The sequence below is a fragment of the Labeo rohita genome, chromosome 18 (genome assembly GCF_022985175.1).
Source record: "Labeo rohita strain BAU-BD-2019 chromosome 18, IGBB_LRoh.1.0, whole genome shotgun sequence".
Classification (NCBI taxonomy): domain Eukaryota; kingdom Metazoa; phylum Chordata; class Actinopteri; order Cypriniformes; family Cyprinidae; genus Labeo; species Labeo rohita.
This window is the reverse complement of record NC_066886.1, coordinates 26,082,862-26,104,627: the sequence shown is the minus strand read 5'-3', so window position 1 is coordinate 26,104,627 and position 21,766 is coordinate 26,082,862. Positions and strand designations below refer to the sequence as shown.

General features: G+C 36.4%; 1 protein-coding gene across 1 annotated transcript in view; it reads right to left on the bottom strand.

Annotated features, from left to right (window-relative positions):
• si:cabz01090165.1 (uncharacterized protein LOC100333421 homolog) overlaps positions 1 to 21,766 on the bottom strand; it is a 204,671-nt gene that overhangs the window by 49,241 nt on the left and 133,664 nt on the right. The gene's annotated exons all lie outside the window — the stretch shown is intronic.

Below are 21,766 nucleotides of genomic sequence, written 5' to 3'. Positions count from 1 at the left end.
GTGTACGATACCGGATAACTGCGAGTTCTTCTAGACGCGGCGCTGCACTTTTGCCCGTTGTGTGACTAATATAGTTTTATATTTTGATTAGATAACCACAAATGCTCTAGAATAAAAGCAGTTACACAAGCAGTACACAATATCCATATGTATGCAATTTCGATACTGTGGCCTTTGTGTAGATATTTAAAGATGGCCATCTTTAGCTTGATTGTTGATGTAATGGTAACACTTTACAAAATGAGTCCATTTGTAACATTAAGATTAATAAAAGCTGTAGAATAGAAGTATTGTTCCTTGTTAGAGTGTGTTAATTTTAGCATTTACTGATATATTTTAAACAATTATCTTGCTTTTGTTAACATTAATGAACAATGAACTAACTGTAATGATCAATATATAATATTAATATTTGTAATCATTTACAAAGTATGTTTCAGTATGCTCCTTTTTTTTTTAAAAAAATAGTAATCGGTCGATTAATCGGTATCGGCCAGTATGGTCCAACCTAGTTATCGGTATCACTAAAATCCAATATCGGTCGACCTCTACTTGTAAGTACCGTAAGCATTCACCATAACATATATTCTGCCTGGTATTTATAATTGATAATTATTAATAACCAATAAATGGCTGTATTTCTGCTATTGCTTTTTGTTTAAAAGCATAAACAAATCAATTTATTAATTTGAAATGCTACAACTATTTAAAAAAATAGATGTTTATCTGGAGGTTTGCTAAAGATTACACATAAGTGTTTTTCATTATCAGTTTTTAAAAGAAGCAAAAGTAATCTAAATGTAAAAACAGTAAATGAGCATGCATACATCTACTATCTAATATAAACCTATATTAATAATACAAAATACATACAACATAATTGATATATCATGCATCCCTAACAGTAAGCATAACCTACATAACCAATTTATATATTTGAAAAAAAAAAAAAATCTATAAATCATATTCAGCACATAGAAATCTCCCGTGTCCCCAAGACCTGAAGCTCGCTTAGACTGAGTCCTTATTTTACTTGTTTCCTGAAACTTTCTCAAGTGTTTTGTTAGTTTTAACAGATCAGTTCCTGCAAATGTAATTGTCTAAAACTGCTGAATATGCATAACAGAATAGCAATAATGTTCCTATGCTCACTTAACTAGAATCGATACAGAACGTCTGGCATGACTTCCTTTACTCCCATGTTACACAGCACTAGTCAATAAGGCAGAGAGTGGAAAAAGGCTGCAAATAAAAGGGGACGAGAAAACGAAAGTGTTGCAAGCAGCACAGAAAATGGAGGTGAGAGATAGGAAGGTGGGCTGGGAGAGAATGGAAGAGCTTAGCCAAGCATGAGTCTCTCTTTTCATGCTCGCGATAAGAGCGGCTCTTGTCTTGTCTTGTCATCGGGTTCACAGCTTCGCCAAGGTATTGTCCTCAGGCTTATTCTCTTCCCGTACAGCCATTATTTAAATTAATCGCTGAGCTTCATTAATCTTAATGACTCCTTTTGGAAGGATCCGTGGAGGGAGTCGGCTCACGACAGGGATGGTTTGAAATGGATTTTGTGTTGAAATGGAGCGATTATGCTTTTGTGTGGTGCATAACTGACCAGTCCAAGATTTCCTCTGGTTCTATGAATGAGGCATGCACTCGAGCAGAATTAAAGATAATGAAAACCATCTTAACGGACTCAGACGACAGCTGCTGAGCCATTTAATTACTTAACATGGTATTGTTCTATGGGGGTAAAATTAATGTATTTATAGGCACTGCCATTATTGTGAAATTGGAAGATATGGCTCTTGCAGTTTGTACTGTTACAATAACCATGTTATATTTAAAGGCAAAGTGTGTAAACACTATTACTCAATAATATAGTTATTTTAGCATCACTGAAATACTATTGTAGGTTTTATTAATATTTTGAATTAAGTTTTACTTTAAATATTTTAATTGTTTTGTGTGTGTGTGTGTGTGTGTGTGTGTGTGTGTGTGTGTGTGTGATTTCATTCATTCATGTATTTATTTACATTCATTTTTATTCCAGTTTTAGTTTTAGGTATTTAGCACATTAAGATGAACTTAAAAGAAAACGCCACTTCCATAACAAAAATTTACAGATAATGTACTCACCACCTTGTAATCCAAGATGTTCATGTCTTTCTTCAGTCGTAAAGAAATTATGTTTTTTGAGCATTTTTCTCCATATAATGGACTGCTATGGTGCCCCGAGTTTGAACTTCCAAAATGCAGTTTAAATGCGGCTTCAAACGATCTCAAATGTGGTTGTAAACGATCCCAACCAAGAAAGAAGGGTCTTACCTAGCGAATCAATCATTTCTTTTCTTAAAAATAATACAATTTAAATACTATTTAATCTCAAACGATCGTCTTGTCTTGCTCTGCCTGAACTCTGGCTCAAGACAGAGTATGTCGAGAAACAATCATATTTTCTCCCTCAACTTCCAAAATGATTTCAAAATCATCCTACATCGCTGCAGAAGTACCGACCCAGTCTATGCAAAGTGAACATGCAAAGAAGATCAAGCACCCTTAACAAACAGAGTTCAAGGAGAGTAAGACAAGACGAGCGTTTGAGATTAAAAAATATATAAATTGTATTCTTTTTATGAAAATGACCAATCTTTTCGCTAGATAAGACCTTTCTTCCTCGGCTGGGATCGTTTACAACCGCATCTGGGATCGTTTGAAGCCACATTTAAACTGCACCATAGAAGTCCACTATATGGAGAAAAATGCTGAAATGTTTTTCTCAAAAAACATAATTTCTTTACGAATAATCGAGTAGTGAAATATTGACAATTTACTGTTAATTTACTCGCCCACAGGTAATTCAAGGTTTACGTGAAGTTTTCTTAAGTAGAACAGTAAAGAACATTTTTAGCTGAAACTGTGGTCCTTGGTGATTCATAAAATACCGTCACTTTGAGAGTAAAGAAAGCATACCAGGCAACACAAATGAATACTCAAGGCTCCTGATGATATATTGAGGTCTGAAACAATCAGACTGTGAATTCATGAACGAAATCATTCTTTTGAACCAGTTCTTTTTAATGAACTAGTTGAACCAGTTCACTAAATCAGACTGAACCATCTGAAACAGTTTGCGGGTTGAGCAGCACAAATCTACAAGTTACTCAATCAAAACTTACTTTTGGATGCCTGACAATCACTCTGACTCCAAATGAGTCAATATACAAACATATATCAGGGCTCGACAATAAGTAGTGCCCGATGGCCCGGGGGCAAGCTTGAAAGACGCTCGAGACAGTTGACGAATATATCACTGGCCCGATCGAGCCACTGCCGCATCGTCACGAAAGTTTATCATTTGCACGTGTTATTTAACCTTGATAATTTAAAATTTTAAGCAATCACAGAGAGACGCGTCTCTGACGGACAAATAGCCTACAAAAGTATTAGCTTTGTAGCTTTAACAATGATCAATACATAATTTATACAGTGGAGACAGATGCACCGATCGACCAGACATATTTCAACCGATCTCTTGTTTTGGGCTTGCACACAATCTTCTTGTCATGTGTGTAGAAATATGACAAACTCTTTAGACATCCATTAACAGAGGCCAAAGACGCTTAAGATGAACACAAAGAGAAAAAAATACAGGCAGACCAAGATCATGGTGTACAATGCGTGAAATATTATCCTAAATATTGAAATTGTGGTTTATGAGAATGTATCTGTGAGGGGAACTGACTGGTTACATGGTGTTTTCTTTGCATTTGTCCATGTATGATGTATTTAAAGTAGTGTTCATAAGCACAGAGCTGCTTTGTTTACAGCGGTAACCATGATATTAACCGTAATATCACTATTATTCCATAAGCGCCACCTGCTGGCAAAGACTGAGTTCGCGCTCTTTCAGTTTTTCCCTATAGCTCTTTTTTCATTTTTCATAAAATATTAATAATATGTTTTTTTTTTTTTTTTTTTGATCAAACAAATAATGTTTGGACTTTAGTTAGGCTAATAGGTTTAGGTGTGGTATCGAAATTGGAATCAAGAATTGTACAATTTTATTTGGTATGTAAAATTTTGGTGCCATATAATCTTATTTATTAAAATAAAAGATAACATGAGCCCCGACCGGGCTAGTAGAAAAATCCTTAGCGCTGAGCCCTGTATATGATCCTATGATGACTTATTTAGCTCTCCAGTCCTGCACCAGTCACTGAACTGAGGAAAGAGTTTTGACTCTGACCATAGACCGATCAGCTGCTGATGTGCGCATACGTGAACTTAGTGTTTGAATGATGGGGTGGAATGGAAGGTTTTATTATGATTTCTCATTATTTATGTAAAAAAAAAGGTGAGTTTATAGACTAGTTTATCCATTTTATATCCTTTAGACATGTAAAACATCTGTGTTTTACATAATTATGTACTTTAATAATGCAATTGCGTATACATGATGTCATTGCGTGATGAAGTAAACAAACTGCTGCATTGGTTATTTCAGCCAGTTCATTGAAACAAGCCGTCTAAAAAGATCATATCCTCTTTGTCTAAGGCTCTACATTACAGGTAATTATGTTATAAATAATGTTCAGTATCTTTATCTCAGATGACCTGAGAGTAAGTTAATAGCTTTTTTTTTTTTTTTTTTTTTTTTTGTGAACTATCTCTTTACTTTATTTCAGTTTAAGTTTGACCAATGACAGAAGAGAAGAATGGTTAGGAAATCCATTTTTACAACACTGGTGATGCTTTGCTTCACTTTAAATCTAGTCACACTAATGAAAATGTTTTGCCACATTATCAAGCTTCAAATGTGATCATCATGATAACTTGCATGTAATGCCATTTATTTTTCATTAAATGCCAAAGGAAGTGGGATGAAATCCTCAAAAAGGCAATTCAGTGGAAGAGGAATCAATCAATATTGCTAGAGGACATATCATTTGTAGAGTATATTAATGGAAATTGCAATAAACTGCCACATAATCTACAGAAAATGCATGGCCTTCTGTGTGTCTTCCCACTATTGGCAACAAGCACGATTCTTTGTTTCAGCCTGTCAGTGACAACTTTACAAACACCTCGTTTCTGCCTCAATTCAATATTTATCGAATAAAAGTGGAAAACTTGCCTAATTTCCCTTTCCTGAGGAATTATTGGCATTCTTGCTTTCGGTCGATTACTCTCTGTCACTGTGGTCGGCCGTTTTTTTTCCCCTTGTGCTTGCTGGCGTGTGTTGTGTAGGAGCATCTGTAACGTCTGTGTAGAGCTTTAATTGAATGTTTGAGATACATGAGGAGGTTACGATGCAATGGCGGTGTGGAAAAGCAGACACTGTGATACAACCACTAAACTGCTGGTCTGAAAAAAAAATCCCCATAGAAAACAAAGGCTAAATAAAAGCGAGGAGAGCATTAAATCAGATGGATGCAAGCAGGTGGGACATCTAATAGAGTTATGTGTGCTGATACGCTTCAAAAAACACCATCAGCCTTTTTAATACAGGGGGAGAGTCTCATCACCATTCCACAGTTTGTTTATGCACATATCATTCATTCCTACCGTGAAGAAAAATACGTTTTCTCCAAATTATGTGATAAAATACTAGAATGTTCTTATAGGGATAGATTATCTACAATTTTTTGTCATAATTTACATATACGTACATATATTAAATGACCATATATGAAATATTGTCATATGAAGTAAAACATTTAAGAAATCGTAAAAATTGTATATATTAACATGCATATCCAGTCCATACAAATATGTTTATGTATGTATAAGATATTTTTGGACATATATGTCATACATTCACATCTAGCCTAAAAGCCATCAATGTATGTTGATAACATAAACTTATAGACATGTAATAGTATGTATTCAAATATATACTACAAAAACATATATAAACACACAGATGTTCTTAATGAAGTTGCATATTGTTGACATATAAAGTTGCTACATATAATATCATATAAAAAATCATTTAAAATCATCCTACATCGCTGCCGAAGTACCGACCCAGTTTTTGTAAATTGAACATGCAAGGAAGATCAAACACCCTCAACCAAAAAGGTAGCAGCGGTATAGTATGATTTTGAAGTTGAGGAAGAAAATGAGATGGGAGCTTTTTGACATACCCTAACTGTCATGAACCAGAAAAAAAACAAAGTTCAGGCAGAATAAGACAAGGTGAGCATTTGACATTTTATAAACTGTATTATTTTTATAAAAGTAACCAATCGTTTCACTAGATAAGACCCTTTTTCCTCGGCTGGGATCGTTTACAACCGCATTTGGGATCGTTTGAAGCCGCATTTAAACTACATTTTGGAAGTTCAAAATCAGGGCACCATAGAAGTCCATTATATGGAGAAAAATGCTGAAATGTTTTCCTCAAAAATAATTTCTTTACGACTGAAGAAAGAAAGACATGAACATCCTGGATGACAAGGGGGTGTGTACATTATGTATAAATTCTTGTTCTGGAAGTGGACTTCTCCTTTAACTCATCCAAGTGCGCATACACACAGCAGTGAGTGGTGAATGCATACACACACACCGAGAACACACACCCGGAACAGTTGGCAACTATTTGCTCCAGCGCCCGGGGAGCAACTGGGGAGTTCGGTGCCTTGCTCAAGGGCACCTCATTCGTAGTTATTGAAGGTAGAAGAGAGCGCTGTACATTCACTCCCCCACCTACAATTCTTGCCAGCAGGGGCATCATGCAATCATTATTTTAGAGGGGGCATTTAAGTATGGTTTGTGCCGTAACATAATTTTAATATGACTGACTTTATATTTAATGTGAATTTTACATTTAAATTTAATGTGAATAAAAACATTGTAAGTTAGGCTACTAATCATAACACTTTATTTGTTCAGAAAGAACAGTTACATTATCAAAGAACATTTTTACTGACAGTCTAGAGTGCAAGCACTCTCAAAAACCCCCATTAAAATCACTGAAGCTGTTTACACTATGAAATGAATATCTTACAGATTTGTACACATAGCTGCACTTTGTTGTTTCTGACGAGAGAATTCGCCAGAAAGAGGTATTCAGTCAGTGAGCGAGTAAAGAAACACCAGCATGTTAGCGATGACTCATCTGAACACCTCTGATTGGTCACTGCATTCAACAGCATCGTGTGTGATTGGTTATAATGTGCAGTGTTTTAAAAACGTGTCTGTTTTGAATGCTGATTTGAATTTAGCAGCTGATGATATGACGCACTGAATGTTTTAAATCACGCCAGTGTGATTGTATCAAATATAGAAAATATTAAGCGGCTAGTTTTTGTCTTTTGGAAGCTGCATTTAAAATCCACTTGGCTCAAAAATCTGAGGGGGCACATGCCTCTCACTCTGAATGGGCATGACGCCTCTGCTTGCCAGTACTGAGACTCAAACCCATGACCTGTCTAAGGGCCAGATTTGCTAAACAAGGCAAATTAGCATTAGAGCGCAATTCCATAGAAGTGCCCATGGGAGGGGGAAATTCTGCAGGTGATTTACTGACAGAGTAATCTCATTTCCATAATGATCAGTGCAATCTACCAAGATTATCAAATTAGCACCTGCTTTAAGACATGCTTTTTTGAGGGTGTTAAATAATGCCTTAAATACCAGTGAAATTCCAGTGAAAACGTTTAAAAGTTTACGTCAAAAGTTTAACAGTGACCTTTGCTAATATCACCAATAAGATGTTTAAGCACCTGTTGATAAAAAAAAAGAGCATTCTTTGAGCATACCCTAAATTACAAATTTTCTGGATAGTATTTTGCATACATTACATACTTCTAATGGAGAAACAAAAGAGGGTATGAGAGGTTAACATTTCCAATGAAAAAATAAATAAATAAATAAATAAATAAATAACCCCCAGTAAGGGTCACCCTAATATATATGAAACCATCAAAATAATCCATTATAAATTCACAGATTGCACTCTACAAACACTTTTTCAGATAAAAAGTTTGTGTCTCCAGACAGCCAGTTTTGTTCCCAGTACTACTTGGGTGCATTTTTACAAATGGCATGGTCCTGCCCTCAGATCAATAGCTTCTGGGAAGTGATCTCAAAAGCCCTGTCTGGGAACATTCCCTTTAAACCTAATATTTTGTAACTGAGTCATAATTCAGTTTTGAATTTTATGTTTGGCCTGCTAGACTGAGTGCAGCAAAACAATAATCTGGTGTTGGTGTTTTCTTTCTGTGAGTGGGGTTTCTCTTACCACTAAACCAGTAAAATCGAAGACTGCAGCCACTTACACAATCTCTTCTGGCACTACACTCTTAAAAATAAAGGTGCTTCATGATGCCATTGAAGAACCTTTATGTCTAAATGGTTTCATAAAGAACCTTTAACATCTAAAGAACCTTTCTGTCTCACAAAAGGTTCTTTGTGGCAAATAAGGTTCTTCAGATTATAAAATGAAAACAAGAAATGGTTCTTTAAAAAACCTTTGACTGAATGGTTCTTTGTGGAGCCAAAAATGGTTCTTCGCTTTAAGAACCTTTTGAAGCACCTTTATTTTTAAGAGTGTATCTACCTATTTTTATATTTATCTGTAAATTATTATTATTATTATTATTATTATTATTATTATTATTATTATTATTATTATTTTAATACATTTTAGCAATTTGATGTAATTTTGTTTTTTAAAAAATCAGTTTTTACATTTTATATATATATATATATACAGGGGTTGGACAGTGAAACTGAAACACCTGGGTTTAGACCACAATTAGTATGCCGTTTGGCCTCCTTTTGCAGCCAATACAGCATTATTTCATCTTGGGAATGACAAATACAAGTCCTGTACAGTAGCCAGAAGGATTTTGAGCCATTCCTTTCGCAGAACAGTGGCCAGGTCACTATGTGATGTTGGTGTATGAAAACATTTCCTGACTCGCTCCTCCAAAACACCCCAAAGTGGCTCAATAATATTCAGATCTGGTGACTGTGCAGGCCATGGGAGATGTTTAACTTTACTTTCATGTTCATCAAATCACTCTTGTCACCAGTCTTGCTGTGTGTATTGGTGCATTATCATCCTAATACACGGCACCACCTTCAGGGTACAATGTTTGAGCTATTGGGTGCACATAGTCAACTTTACACTCTGCTCTTATTGGTGGAATGTGCGATCAGTAAAGACTGGCCACCAGGCTGCATAAATATAGCCATGAAACCTCCAACACTATACTGGCCAGTGTTTCAGTTTCATTGTCCAACCCCTGTATATATATTTTTTTATTTTTTTATTTTTTCAGGTATTTGTTACTTTAACTTGAAAATAAGAAACTAGCTTAAATAAAATGTATAACCCTAAAACTCAATTTAAGCTAGTTTCTTATTTTATTTATATTTCAGTTAATGTTTAGTTCAAATAATGGACATTTTTATGGTTTTAGTTTTAGTTAACAATAACAACCAAATTACATAATAACAGTTATATTCTTTATACATACATATACAGTTGTGCTCATAAGTTTACACACCACTTGCAGAGTATGCAAAATGTTCATCATTTTAACAAAATATGAGGGATCATAAAAAAAAAAACAAAAAAAAAAAAAAAAAAAAATTGGTATTTTGTACTGTCCTGAATAAGCTATTTCACATAACAGGTGTTTATACATGCTCCACAAGACAAAATAATAAATTCAAAAGTTTGCATAACCGTGAATCTTAATACTGTGTGTTGCTTCCTGTGTGATCCATCATGAATGTTTTTATGTTTTGGAATAGTTGTTCATGAGTCCCTTGTTTGCCCTAAGCAGTTCAACTGCCTGCAGTTCTTCAGAAAAATCCTCCAGCTCCTACACTTCTTTGGTTTTCCAGTGTCTTCTGCATATGTGAACTCTTTCCAACAGTGACTACAATTTTGAGATGCATCCTTTTACACTGAGGACAAAACAACATAAGAAAAATGTACTCATCATTATCCTGTTCAAAAGTTTACACCCCCGACTCTTAATGCATCACGTTTCCTTCTTGAGCATCAGTAAATATTTTTTACCTTTTGTAATAGTTTTGTATGAGTCCTTCAGTTGTCCTCAGTGTAAAAAGATGGATCTCAAAATCATACAGTCACTGGAAAGAGTTTGTAAATGCAGAAGATGCTGGAAAACCAAAGAATGTGCAGGAGCTGGAGGATTTTTCTGAAGAACAGCAGGCAGTTTAACTGCTCAGGACAAACAAGGTACTCATGAACAACTATAACAAAACATAAAAACAGTCAAGGATCACGCAGAAAACAACACACAGTATTAAGATTCAAGGGTATGTAAACTTTTGAACGGGGTCATTTTTATAAATTCAGTTATTATTTTGTCTTGTTGAGTATATATTAACATCTGTTATGTAAAATAGCTTATTCAGGACAGTACTAAACACAAAATAACATGCAATTTTCATGATCCATCGTATGATTAACATTTTGCATATTCTGCAAGTGGTATGTAAACTTATGAACACAATTGTACATACAGTAGAAGTGTATTGCATATATGGATAATGTATTATTAGGGTCAGTTATATTCTTTTTCTGGAATGTCTGAAAAACAAAAAGTTAATCACAAAAAAGAAGATTAATAACAATGCAATGATGTCATCATTAAGTTACTTGTTTAAACCTGGCAGGGTGTCCTTTAAAACGGCTAGGACTTTGTGAAACTCAGCGGAAGTCGTACTGCGGCTGATTGCTATTTGATTTGCCACACAGCTTGATTTGTTTTGTGCCACATCATGCTGCAGAAGTGAGAAGATGCCCCGAGGAGATGCTTTTGAGTGTCGGGATTTCATCCGTTAGAAGCTGAGAGTCGACTGCACTGACAAAGAGATGAAAGTGTTTAAAATTCGGGCTGTGTCTTTGGGAGGTACTAAGAGGAGGAAGAATATTCCAGTGGGGCGAGCGAGGAGTTGTGTGCTCAACCTGTGAAATGAATTATTACCGAGAGCTAATTAAAACTCACACTGACACGTGCAAAGGTGTATATATATACATGCACATACGCGCACACACAGAGCTCTTTGCCATTAGAGGGTTAGGTATGCGCCTCGGAGCCGCCGAGAGACTTACACATTAATCTTGTGGTTTAAATTCCTCAAGGTGTCAGAACGTTACACACTACGATGCAGGAGGGAACACAGCAGGACAAATTAATTGAATTCTGGGACTACAATGCAATTTTTTTTCCTGATGACCTCCGTGTGTATTAGTCTCAGGTTACTGAGCATATTTCTACCAATGGAGTGTGAAATGAATGCATGTGTTGATGTGTGTCTGGAAATACAAAGGGGTCAAAGATCTGGATGAATAAAATGACGACAGTTTATGTGTGTTTGTTCATTCAGCATTCAGTAATTTCTGTTTTATAAGCAATGGGCAGATGAGAGGAACTGGGAAACCTGTTTGGAAACAACTGTACTAATGGCTAACTAATTGCAGTGTGTAGTATGTATACGGTGCAAAGTATGCACATTTTCTGTATGAATAAATATTTGGATGCCCTGCACATACATGTGTGTGTGTGTGTGTGTGTGTGTACATACAGTATACAGTAAATATTAAGTAAATATTTTTGCAATTCTGTATAATGACACTAGTGGAAAAGCAATGACACACTTCACCTCTGAAAACAGCAGATGTGCAGGGGACGTCATCACCATGATACAAATATAAGACTGTGTGTGTGCATGCATACATGCAAGGTGGGTTGGTTTACATAATAATTAACGCATATGTGTCCTGTGGGGAAGGTGATGATGAGCTTTCCCCAGGCAGGCTGAAAGCAATGAAGTGTAATGGCACCCCACGACCGCTGTCCCCTACAAAGTGATGTTCATTAACATAATCCATAAAACCTTGTGCTGCTGTTTAGATCATAATTTGCTGTTTGTTAGTGCCAAAAATAAATAAAATAAAATAAAAGTTAAAAAAAAGTTACACAGTTAATGTACTGGCCCTGCCTCCAGACCTGTACATCATCTTACATTTCATACAGTTGACTGCTGGCAAATATGATGCAGGATAACAACTCTATGAATGCAGTTATGCCTTAAAAATTCTTGATATTAAAAAAACGCCCCTGTATGAGTTTTTTGTCTCATATTTATATCATACGATATCACACGAACAGGGAGAGCAGTATTACACGAGTATCACGAGTACTTCCGAATATCACGAGTTTAAATGTGATTTTATACAACAGTTCAGTAAATAAGAAGTTGATATTGTGCTATATTTTAAAAACAATACGTGTTTTGCTCAGTTTTGCAGGGAACATATCACCTTTGAAGCCACATCAGAATTGTTGTGCATCTCCGAACAACACAGCAGTGTTTAGTTTCTGAATGAATCCATGTTTTGAACAAATCGTGTGAATAAATGATTCTAAAGGCTTCTAAATTCATGAAGAGAGCCATTTACTTAATTCCTGAATAAATCAGCCCACTTATTTAGAGTATAATTTCATAAAAATAGTAATATTAATGATACAAATAAATAATAATAATAATAATAAACATTAAAGAAATAGTCCACCCTATTACTTTTTCATCTTTTTTTTGTGTTCCATAGTTTATGTTAGGCCTAAATGTTCATGTGTAATAAATTTTAAGTTGAATCAAATAAAATATTTCTTTCTAAAGCTAAGAATTTGTAATCTACTTGATATGTTCTCATTTTTAGACAAAAATTGCTTTTAATAATGTTTTGTGGGTATTTTCATTCAAATTTATTTTGCGATTAATTCTAATAATCAGTCGATTCAAATTTGTGTGTGTGTTCAAAACTTTGAGGTTTATTTATTTTTTTTTTTTTATTGTGAAGTCTCTTGTGCCTGCCAGGGCTGCATATATTTGATTATAAAATAAACTAAATACAGTAATATTGTAAAATAAAACTATACTTTAAAACAGCTGTTGTCTGTGTGAATATATTGTAAAATGTAAATGTAAGCTGAATTTTCAGCATCATTACTCCAATCTTCAGTGTCACATGATCCTTCAGAAATCATTCTAATATGATGATTTGCTCCACAGGTAAATTTCTGAATATTATCAATGTTGAAAACAGTTGTTCTGCTTTATGATAATTGTATATTTCAAAAGATATTTCCCCTTGTGGTTTCAGTACAGGCTAGTTAGGTACTATTGATTCGTAGCCTGTAGTATAGCTCACTAGCTATACTAGTTTTTCTAAACAGTAGTCAGTTGACTAAGTTTGATCTGTTTGCATATTATGAGCAGCATGTAGCATGGAAAAAGCACTGATCCTGATGTTCACACACTGATGCTGCTTCTGCATTCTGCTTGTGATTCATATTTCACCCATATTTACGTGATGCTAATAATTATATGAGCTGTTAGGTTCACTCTGAATCTCCCAAAGCCCCATGACGTGTATAGAAAACACTTACTGACTAAGGATGGAACACTGGGCTTTATAAAAAGAATGTGATACTAACATACTACTTACTGTGCAGTACATACTTTATATTGCCTACTAACTGTAAAAAAAAAAAAAAAAAAAAAATTGGTTGTAATTCAGCTGTCCAGTTGTAATCTGGAAAATTAAAACACATATTTACCACTTTTTATTGACTTTTGTGCAGTTAAGCTTCCGATAATTCATCTCACTGGAAAAAGCCTGCACATTTTGACAAATGTAGGTCATTCTATGTATACGGAAAATTCACATGTTAAGTATGCATACTATTTACTGCATCAACAGTAATAGTAGGTTATACTTTATTTCGATAAACCATTTTAGACATTCTACTATCTACACTGCAACTACATGACAAACTACATTGCAAACTACAGATCAAACCAACAAAAGAACAACATAATGGAAGTGTTGTGACATGTCCAGGACAGTCTACCACAGTACACATAGCAAGGTGTTTTTCATTCTTTTTTCTTTCTTTTTTTTAAATAAATAAATGCAATGAAATGTACATAGAATAGAAATACAATAAAGAATGCTGGTGTTAGAGGCTCAAGTGTAAGTGGAAGAGATGCTGCTCAGATCCAACATCAGGAAACAGTTAAAGGGATAGTTCACCCAAAAATAAAAATTAGCCCATGATTTACTCACCCTCAAGGCATCCTAGGTGTATATGATCTTCTTTCAGACCAATCCAAGCAGAGTTGTTAAAAATTGTCCTGGCTCTTCCAAGCTTTATAATGGCAGTGTTTCTCTTCAACAGTCCAGAAGAAGCTCAATAAAGCGCAGCCATCCATAATAAAAAAAGTGCCTCACATGGCTCTGGGGGTTGAATAAAGGTCCCCTGTATTAAATCAATTTTTTGTAAGAAAAATATCCATATTTAAAACATAATAATCACTTTAATCTATCTTGCGCTAACCGCTATACATGCAAGCCGTTCTAGGCAGATTACATAGGACGTATGCATAGCGCATGTGCCACTGATCTCGTGAAAACCAACTTTTGTTTACAGGAGCAAAGAAAGCACAGTTTACTTTAGCAAAGGAAAACCAGTCTCTTCTTGGCTTATATCGAAATCATTCCTCATTCTTTACAAATCCTCATTTTGTACTTCTAATTTGTGACCGTTTTTTTGTTTTTCTCTCTCCTCTGTGCTTCCGTGTTCGTCACTTCTTACTGGCGCATGTGTAACACATACATCATACGCCATCCGTCTGGAACGGCTTCCACGTACAACAGTTAGGGCAAGCTAGAGAAAAGTGATTATTACGTTTTTAATATGGATTTTTCTTATAAAAATTCACATCGATTCACTACAGCAGGCTTTTATTTAACCCTCAGAGCCATGTGAGGAACTTTTTATTACGGATGGATGTGCTTTTATTGGATTCATACACATATACACCTAGGATGCCTTGAGGGTAAGTAAATCATGGGCTAATTTTCATTACTGGGTGAACTAACCCTTTAAGGTAAAAGTTTGTTAAATTGATTTTGTGATTTCGTGCTTCGTTGGGATGGCACTATAATAATGTTCATTTCTGGAGGGCACGTTAGTCTGAAGTAGTGTATTTAGGTAAAGGGGTGCAAAGCAAGTGGTTGTTTTGTAGGCAAACATCAATGCCTTGAATTTTATGCGAGCAGCTAATGGTAGCCAGTGCAAATTGATGAACAGAGGTCTGACATGCTCTTAATCTTGCAGCCACATTCTGGATTAGTTGAAGATAGAACTGGCTGGACGACCTGCCAAGAGAGCACTGCAATAGTCCAGCCTGGACAGAACAAGAGCTTGAACAAGGAGTTGTGCAGCATGTTCTGAAAGAAAGGACATGATCTTCCTAATGTTGTATAAAGCAAATCTGCAGGACTGGGCAGTTTAAGCAATGTGGTCTATGAAATTCAGCTGATCATCAATCACAACTCCAAGGTTTCTGGCTATCCTGGAAGGTATTATGGTTGATGCACCGAGCTGGATGGAGAAATTGTGATGGGTTGATTGAAACTATAAGCAGTTCTGCCTTGGCAAGGCTGAGTTGAAGGTGGTGGTCCTTCATCCAGCAAAAAAAATTACTGTTAAACATGCTGAGATGTGTGCAGCTATCGTTGGATCATTAGGATGCATTTAATGGTAGAAATGAGTGTCATTATTTTAATTATTTTTAAATTATTTTCTAACTAGTTTATCACATAGACTTAAATGCAATTTTTATGTACCATATTGAATAAAAAAAAAGTAAGACAGAAAGAAAGAAACAAATAAAGAAAGAAATGCTTTAAACATTGCATTACCACAGAGTCTCATGAATCTCATTAAAAACAAAATTTGTCAATGTGACATCATCAGAGAATTGTGAACATGAAATATTAATAAACACGAAAACATGGCATTATGTGGCCATAGTCCTTCGTGTTTTAAATATTTTTGTCTAGACTTTGAACATTAATAATTAAAACATAATATAACCCATTTACAATTACTTGTTTTTTTTTCCAAATTTGATGATCTAATCCATTGATTACACTTAATCAATTACTATCCGACACTGCTTATAGTCAGGAAAATATGTAATGGGATATGATCAAAATAAAGTTCTAGCAAATGTTAGACAGACAATCTACTAATAGTCTAATGACTGCTCGCTGACAATTGCAAAGTTACTTATAGTTAACAGAATGTCTAAAGTGGACTATCAAAATTCTTACCAAATAGCATGGAAGTATCTTAGTGTGTGTTTGTGGAGCGAGATTGCACAAAGGTTTTTTTTTTAGACAACGCCTTTTCCCCTAACACATCAATTCTGTTAAAGCAGAATAAATATATCCACCCGCCAGTGAGAGAGGCAGCGTGTGAGAATGTGTGCCCTTCTGTTTATCGTTTCCTTTCTGACCAGCCAAATTGCAGGAGCGATTTCCATGCCACGATTCATCTCCCCTCACCCTTCTGCTTGTCGCTTTCAGAGCCCGACTCTGTTCTCCTCCTCGCTCTTTCATCTGCGTCTGATGGCTTTGAGAGAAATCTGCAGTGCCACTTCCCTCTGGATGCAGAAATGAAAATCACAGTACTCTATCGGAAATGACAGGCGATTTTCCTAAAATGACGGCCTCATCCGGGTCAGAAACAACAGCAAGCTGCATTTGCTGTCCGTTTGCCCATGTATTGATCTTTGTTTCTTGTCGTCTTTGTTCAATAGTATGGGACGAGCACGCTCGTTCTCGAGATCTGGTGCGATTACCTCCCACGGTAGTTCTCTACTCCACCCCGTCTGTATTTCTTCTTCTCGTTTTCTCCCGTTCCCTGCTGGTGAATCTTAATTAGGATCTGACTAGGCCACGGGCCTGTGAGCATCAAAGAGTAGAAATCAATCTGAGATTGAGAGAGATACGCGTGGAGGACTTCTGACTGTCAGGAGCTGCCATCTGCAGACATGCTGAATCATGGTCCCTCTCACTCCAGGAAAGTGTGATTGCTTTCCCCCGCCATCATTCCTTCTCTACACTCCACTTCTTGCTCTGATCTCTTCCTTTGTTCTCAGAACACTTTGGTCACTTATCCATTCCCTTCTCTCAGTCTATGTTTTCATGTTTTTGTGCTCGCCATCAATCTTTGTTCCTCTCGGTTCATGTCGCATTTCATAGTTTGGTGGTCCCACTATATACGTAACATATCCCACATGCTGTCCTCAAGCACAGAGTGCAAGGTTTTCTTGTTGTCTCTCAATTTCTTTGTCCTTTTCTCGTACTTGCTTTTCTAGTCTTGTCTATTCCTTGTTCTATACATTTTCTGTCCTTTTCCTTTCATATTTCTTCCAGCTGCTTTTCTGTTATTTTCTTTCATCTCATCCCTATTTCCTGTTCTGTTCATGTTTCTTTCTTTTGTCTTATTCCTGTCTTGACCATTTCCCAGTTCCTGTCCATTTCCATTCTTTTCCTGTCCTGCCCATTTTATTTCATTTAATTTCATTTTTTTTGTTCATTGTCTCTTTCCTGTCCTGGCCAGTCCACAGTTTCTTCCCTGTTCATGTCTTTCCTTTTCCTTTCCTTTTGTCTTCTGTGCAGTTTCACTCTGTCCTTCCCATTTCCCATTATGGACATTAATTTCATTTGATTTACTTTCATTTTTTTTTTCTTGTCCTGTACATGACCCTTTCCTTTTTCTATGTCCTTTCCTGTCCAGTCCCCAGTTCCTGTACCTTTCCTTTTTTTTAATCATGTCCTTTCTATTTCCTGTCCTGCCCATCTTGTTTTATTTGATGTACTTTCCTTTTCTTTTTTCTGCCCAGTACAGTCCCCATTTCCTGTCCTGTACATGTCCCTTTCCTTTTTCTCTTACCTATCCTGTCCAGTCCCCAGTTCCTGTCCCTTTCCTTTCTTATCATGTCCTTTATATTTCTTGTCCTGCCCATCTCTTTTTGATTTACTTTCCTTTTTCCCCTGTCCTTTACATGTCCTTTTCCTTTTTCTATTTCCTATTCTGTCCAGTCCCCAGTTCCTGTACCTTTCCTTTTTTTTTATCATGTCCTTTCTATTTCCTGTCCTGACCATTTTCTTTCATTTGACTTGCTTCCTTTTCTTTTTCCTGTCCTGTACAATCCTCCTGTTCTTTTCTTTTCCTTTTTCTCTCTTTCCTATACTGTTCAATTCCCAGTTCCCATACCTTTATTTTCTTATTATGTCCTTTCTATTTCCCGTTCTGCCTATTTCCTTACAACCTATTTCCTTGATTTATTCCCTGTCCTGTTCAGTCTCAAGATCATGTCCTGTTCATGTTTCTTTTTTTTTTCCTTTTTGACTTGTTCATTCCCTGTCCTTTCCATTTCCTGTCCTGCCAATTTCTTTTCATTTGATTTCCCTTCCCTTGTCCCTTTCCGTCCTGTGCATTCCCTATTTTGTGTCCCATTCATGTCCATTTCCTTTCCTTTCCTTTTTCCTTTTTCCTTTCCTTTCCCCCACTCTCTTTCCTTATTTGCTCTTCATTGGTGGTGGTGTTTTTGATGTGCCTGGCGACATGGAAAGACAGCCAGAAGGTTTCTCTCTAGCCTGACTGTTCTGGTTAGCAGACATCCGCTCCCTGCCTTAACACCCTCACACATGCGCACACACATGCAAAATTGCATATTTAATCTAAAAACACTGCGATAAAATAACAGCAGTCATAAAGACAGGCAGGTCTCCTTACACAACATGCACGCATACAAAGCAAATATAGAAACAGCTATGCAAATATACTCATTCGCACACGTTCGTATATTTCCCTTCCAGAAAGATGAAGTGGGTTAGGTTGTGTTGGCTCTTTGGCACAGTGCAGCGGGAACAGATGGCCAGGACTGGATCACGTCCCGGCTACAGTTCTTCAGGGAGTGGCACGCAGAAGGGCTGGGGATCTTCAGCCATCAGCCAGGCTGAAACCTCCCTCATTTCAGTTTAAGAGCTGACAAATATCACCCCATCTCTGTCTGCCTGTCTCTCTCTCTGTCTCTCTTTTTTTTTTTCTCTCCCACTGTCTCTCTCCCAGGGTGCTGCTTTCCCACCTGCTCTCTACAATTAATCTAATGTCCTCCTAAATCTTAATTTCAAACCCTCTTCCAAGAAGATGGATATGATTTTAACTAATTAATAGATCAAGGTTTGCAGAATGTTTGACGAGCCTCTGATCACAGGAGGGAGGGGGCCTTCAGTCTCCTTCCAATGAATTTCCCATTTCATGCTCATTTGTTATGTTAACTATTATTCAACATGGCGTGATGAATTGTTGCAATTGTTCAATTGAATCCCTGTAAAACCTCTTCAATCTTCTTTAAGTAATCAGGTCTGACATGCTCATTAATTATTAAAAAAAAATAAAATAAAATGTTGCATATGCTTTGAATAGAGAATAATTTGCAAGCTCCAGAGGCGAAAAAAGTATGTGGACACCTGTACTGTATGTGCTAAACATTTCAAATTTCAAACCATTGGCCTCAATAGGGATCTGGTTGTGCCTTTCAGCTTCTGCTCCTCTGGAAAGGCTTTCTACTTGATTTTGGACCATTGTTCAAGTTGCAGCAGAGATTTACTCTCATTTAGGCACAATGACTCACAGTCAGCATTCCAATTCATCTCAGTGGTGTCCAATGGGCTTTGTCCATGCTGGACTCAGTAAAGCATTTCTTCATGTACTCCGCTTTGTGCACAAGGGACATTATCACACTGAAACAGAAAAGGTTCCACAAAATTATGTTTGCCATTCTACAGAAACATGTAGATTTCATTGCAATATGTTTGATTTGATGCACTTGTGTAGCTGAATTAGCATAATGCTAATTAGAAGGGGATGTTCACATACTTTTGGCCATGTAGTCTAACTTGAAAACAATTAAACTTTCAAGAAATATTTTCTGTCTAAATTCCAGTAATTCTGTCAGCAATCTTGTCTTGTATTAGAGAGGGAGATTAGCTAATTTGCTGTGATTATGCATACAGTGCAGTTGCCCACAAACATAATGCAGAGCGACAAAAACTGACTGTGTGATGTAGCCTTTATATGGCTCTACAATTTAAGATATGAGGGAAAAAATGTCCCTGTATGGGTTTTGTCTAATATTTATATTATATAATATAGCTCAGCATGAGCAAGAGTGCTGTTTTTTTTTCCAATAATCTGCATAACTGCAAATGTGATGTTGATTTTACACAAAAACTGAATAAATAAGAAGTTAAAGGAGAAGTCCACTTCCAGATCAAAGATGTACTCACCCCCTTGTCATCCAAGATGTCTTTCTTTCTTCAGTCGTAAAGAAATTATGTTTTTGAGGAAAACATTTCAGCATTTTTCTCCATATAATGGACTTCTATGGTGCCCCGAGTTTGAACTTCCAAAATGTAGTTTAAATGTGGCTTCAAACAATCCCAAATGTGGTTGTAAACAATCCCAGGCATGGAAGAAGGGTCTTATCTAGCGAAACGGTCGGTTATTTTAATAAAAATAATACAATATACTTAATGTCAATCGCTCGTCTTATCTTGCTCTGCCTTTTTTTCCGGTTCATGACAGTTAGAGTATGTTGAAAAACTCCATCTCATGTTCTCCCTTGCAAAGACTGGGTCAGTACTTCTGCAGCGATGTAGGATGATTTTGAAATGATTTTTGAAGTCGAGGGAGAAAGTACGATTGGAGTTTTTCGACATACCCTAACTGAACCATAATACACAAGAGTTCAGGAAAAGCAAGTCAAGACGAGCGTTAATGAAAATAACCGATCGTTTCGCTAGATAACAACCTTCCTCCTCGACTGGGATCGTTTACAACCACATTTGGGATTGTTTGAACCCGCATTTAAACTGCATTTTGAAAGTTCAAACTCGGGGCACCATATCAGTCCATTAAATAGAGAAAAATGCTGAAATGTTTACCTAAAAAAATATAATTTCTTTACGACTGAAGAAAAAAAGACATGAGCATCTTGGATAACAAGGGGGTGAGTACATTATCTGTAAATTTCTGTTCTGGAAGTGGACTTCTCCTTTAATATTTTGTTTCAGGCACAATATTGTCAGTCGAGTCTGTTTTGCTCAGTTTCGCCAAAGAGAATAGTTGCAAACAAAGCAAACTGTTATGTGTGACACACAGTGGTGTTTTGTTACTGAATTAATCCACAGTTTTGAATGAAACAAGTGAGCCAGTGATTCAGTGATCCATTCATAAAGACCTGCTTCATTTCTGAATGAATCACTCATTGAGACATTCTATTCTAGATAAATTCTATTGAATCAAAAATATTTCTTTTTAAAGCTATAATGTCTTTTCTCATTTAATACAATCATGTAATTATAATGTAGTTATTCAGGCTGAACTCAATCTGAATCGAGCATTCATTGGCTCAAATGACAGCTTCAAATTACAGTGAATACGTGACTACGTCTGTCCAATTCAACTGAACCGTGGGGACTCCTTTCCCATAAATGAGCCTTATAGTCTGCCAAGCACTAGCGCGCCTATAAAAACAAAGCTGCCTTTACTTTGATGACATGCTGCTGTCAGGCCAAGTATAAAAAAAACAGTCCCATAACCCTTTATTGGACCGAATTCATCATGCCACTCTGATGGTCCGTAAAGGAGTCAGAAAGGTGTTGGGTAAAAACATTGCGATGTATCTCCACAATCAATTCCAGTGCGTGTACAGAGAAACGTCGGTGGTGAGTGAAGTCATCATTACCTCCTAATAGACTTGGTGTAATGACCACTTTCACTCTCTTCTGCTCTTTCTTTCAGCCCCTTTCTCTCTCTCTGATGACAGTCATCTAATGGAGACTAAGCAG